A 4,120-nucleotide genomic window follows, 5' to 3' on the forward strand; every position below is an offset into this window, starting at 1 on the left:
TGGGTGTGACAACCTCCATGCTATTGACAATTTGTTCATGACTGAACTATGTCTCACTCACATGTTGATCATCATTACCATAGAAGTTCCCTCCAAAAAGGGACATCATACCTTCAACAAAAACAACAGATTCCTGTCCATCCACATCTTCTTGGGCATCAACATGGTCTTGTAAGTCCTCTTCTTCTTGACCTTCCACATAAAATGCTTGGCTACAACTAGTATCATGCATAAGAGCATCAAAATTTAGTGGCCATATATCAATCCTTCTAAATCCAACCTTCATATTAGAAGGTGTGAGGGACATTTTAAATACTTTACTTGCAAGCTCAACTAGCTAAAACATTTTTAGATCCAACCCTAGATTCTTTGCCATCCATGAAGCTTTCTTGACCCTAAAATAGTTCTTGAAAGGCCCAAACATTATAACATCAAAGGGTTGCAATCTATGAGTTTTATGAGCTGGTAGTGTTAACATGTAAATTCCCACATTGTTGGCCTCCTCAATTGTTTGCACAACCATGTGGCTTCCATGTCCATCTAAAACTAGTAGATGTTTATTTTCAAGAAAGACACCACTTGGTACAAAGATCTAGAAAAGTGACAAGGCCAATTCAAGAATAGTTCCTTTGTCATCCATGCATGGTGATGTGCAACCATTCATGCACCTGATTCAAAATTATGTATATAGTATTTTAGTTCAATTCTACCTTTGAATAAAGAAAAAAATGGGATTGAATAACCAATTGCATTAACACAACAAAGAATGGTGATCCACTCCCTTCTCTTAGGAAATATCTTAGGCACATTTATGCTACCTCTCTTGGCAATTACCCACATACCATAATTCCTTCCTGCTTGTAAACTTGTTTCGTCATAGTTCCATATATGATTTTGGGCATATGAGTGTTGATCATATGCAGAATAAAGAGTGACATAGAACTTTGACATGATTGCAGGGAGTATATTTAAATCCCTATCTCTATCAAGTCCCTCGATTGTATGTACTACAATATTGAAATGCCTTTTTTTAAACCCACTCCACCATGATTTATGAGGAAACCCATCTTTGAAGGGGTTTGACCTCCCCTGACAGATATGAGCTACTGTGGATTTAAGTTGTATTAGATCTAACCTATGTCTCAATTGGGCCATCTCCTTACACCACTTAACCACCTCATCCTCCTCCTCTTCAGTCATAAATGTAATAGGCCTACTATGGTTTGTATGAGTCAGCCCATTTATCCAATAATGTATGTTTGAAGTAACAATCACATGTTTTTTTTACAGAGGCTTGAATTGAATATCCCCTAAAATACATGTCAAAAATTGCATCTAGCATGCCTTCCTTTTTCCAACCTCTCATGGCATTGATCTTCTTTTCTGAACTTTCACCTTACATTGTGGTTGACAGTGGCTCTATGGTTGATGGTGAGGCAACATGATCTACCACCACACTATCATTCTCAACGACATTATTGGGAGCATTGGAAGCATTCACATCATCCCCCCTATCTTCATCTGATGAATTGGATCGCAGTTGGTCACTCGCCTCCTCTTGTTCCTTGTGTTATAGAATCTTTTACCACAATTATATACTTGATGCTCTAAGTCATGGCCTTGTCCATCCCTTTCCCTTCAGACTTGGTACAATTATTAAAAAATATTATTTTGAATCCCATACGTGACTCTACCCTTCAAAAAACGCATGCACACGTGGGTTCAGCGATACCCAATGCACATATATGATTTAAAATATGAAAAAAATATAAAATACCTATTTTTTGGGTGGGGTTTATGGGTTACACCCGAAGCCTACCTATAAGAGCCCATGGCCTAGCTGTATCCCAACTCAAAATACTATTTTGAAGTGATATAAATACACCTCATGGGGAAGGCCTAAGGGGGGATAAAGATAGGATATTGAAATTATATCCTACCTATCCCTGATCAAGTCTAATTTATCCTTGTGCCTCCTGCACTCGTAGCTATAGGCAACCCCTATTTCCCATTGTGATGTCCATCTCCTTTATATGACATCCATGTGTATGTGTTTGAAAGAGGATTGTTGAGGTTTGGGCTAGACGGATCCAAAGGAAGGTTTCACTTAAAGCTGTGGACGAATCAGGTTGTATTATTTCGTATTCTTTTGCAATCATCAATAAAGAAGCCATGTTGTATTCCTGGTGTGATGATCTTAATGATTTAATTCATGTTTTAATCTAACTAATGTATGATTTCATGTTTTATACTTATATGCTTATATGATCTAACATATATATCATGAACACGCTTCGAATTACTACTGGTATATGATGTTTTCTTGTATGAGTTGCAGATTTTGAAGCATTGGAGGAAGTTGACGGTTTGGACCCTATGGGAATGACCTAAAACGCAGGAGCTTTGGGTAATACTTCTTCTTCCTACTTTAGTAGTTTAAGTATTAAGGTTGTTGCTTGTTTTCTTATTGTTGGTGTATGCCCTCTGCTCTGTTGGGGTGCTCAACCCATACCCTAGGGTGAATTATTATTGTAACAAAATTGGTGACTCTACTGGGGAATACTTCTAGTATTTCCTAGTTTGGGTTGTTTCTTTCTTGATTTGGGCCTTCTTGTTTGGTTTCTTGTCTTTCTAGTATCTTTGACTTGTCTGCAACCTAGGCAAAAAATCTGATCTTCTAGATTAGACCTAAATTTTTATCTCTCCTTACTGACTTTTATATACACAAGTTTTAGTTTACACAATCACCTATACATGCATTTTTGTCCAAAGAAACACGTGTATACACATGTTTCCTTGAGAACAGTCACGTATACACGCGGGTATGTCACTGCACAGTTGTGTATGCCTAGTTTTATTTGAATTTTTCAAATGTTGAGTCTAGTAAATGGTTTTTCCTAATGTTTCTTGCTTCTGTTTAGTCATTGATTGTCTTGGAAAGTCTCGCTTCTTGCAGATTTTCAATTTCCTATCTTTCTTTGTGAAAAGACCTAGTCAACCTAGGGTTTTTCTTTTTGTCAAGGTGTTGGTTTATGTGTTTGGGTTCAAGGCTTCTCAGTGAATTTCTTGGCTATTCTAAGCCTTTGGAATAGAGAATTGGTTTCAATTCATTTATAACCTGACCTTTGCATTGCTTTGCCTTCGCTTTCTTGAAAGTTGGTATTCTTGGTTTTTGAGAAAGTTTTTCTTGCAATCTCGAAATTTTTTCTTGGTCTTCTTGAATTCTTTCGTGTTTTCTGGAGTTTGTATGTTGGACCATTTCTCGATTTGTGCGTGTCATCCTTGCGCAGGGGCCATGCTAATCTTCTCTGTATCGTTCCAATTTTATCGGATGTCTCCGAAGAGACTTCTGGAGTTTGTATGTTGTTGTTTGGATCATTTTATTTAATTTTGTAGCCTCTTTTTGCTTTAAGCCCTATCGTGCTTATGATTTATGTGGTTTGTGAAACATGAGGTTCTTCATGCTTGAATTTGATCTTGAAACCTTTACTAGTTTTTATTTTCTTGAAAAATTTTCATGTCCTTAAAAAGAAAAAGATAAAAACATTGTTTTGTTGGCTTTATTTTTCCGTTTTGGTTTTGTTTTTGGTCTCTTAATCATTTTGAGCAAGTGTGAAGTATTTTCATTAGGTTGAATTCGCTTGATTTTGGGAAGAGTTTGTGATTGAATTTGTTCTTCCTTTTGTCAAGATTTGGCCTTTTGATCATTTTGAGAAACACATTTTCTTCCTTTTAGAGTAGTATCTAGAATATTGCATTAAGAATTTAGTTTGCATTAGGATAGTTGCAATGTAAGCATTTTTAGTCTTTTTTGTAGATTTTCAGTGTGTGAGTGTGTGTTTTGAAAAAAGAAAAAGAATTTTTTGCTTTCATAGTTTGTTCATAAAACCTTGTAGAAATCTCTTTTCATCGAAATAAAAAAAGTTGCATGTGCATGTAGCTAGGTTTTCTATTGATTTCTTTTTCATCCATAAGATCATAAATTTGCACTTCCATTTTACCCCTGGCTAAGAAAAGCCATTAAAATCAAGTTCTTAATTTAAAATGAACTAGAATTGTTTTGATTTGTCTTAGTAACATCAACTAGTCTAGGTCATATAAGGGCCTTGGAATACGTGAG

The 4,120-nt window shown here is 36.0% G+C and overlaps 1 non-coding gene across 1 annotated transcript; it reads right to left on the minus strand.

Moving 5' to 3' along the window:
• Positions 1 to 3,244: 3,244 nt before the first annotated feature.
• On the minus strand, positions 3,245 to 3,347 carry LOC149233577 (U6 spliceosomal RNA). The gene has a single exon (XR_016248580.1). It is a non-coding gene; the product is annotated as a U6 spliceosomal RNA (small nuclear RNA).
• Between the last annotated feature and the right edge of the window lie 773 nt (positions 3,348 to 4,120).

This window comes from Pinus tabuliformis, chromosome J, assembly GCF_031772625.1.
Source record: "Pinus tabuliformis cultivar Carrire ecotype Pingquan chromosome J, CPIR1, whole genome shotgun sequence".
NCBI classification, from domain to species: Eukaryota; Viridiplantae; Streptophyta; class Pinopsida; order Pinales; family Pinaceae; genus Pinus; species Pinus tabuliformis.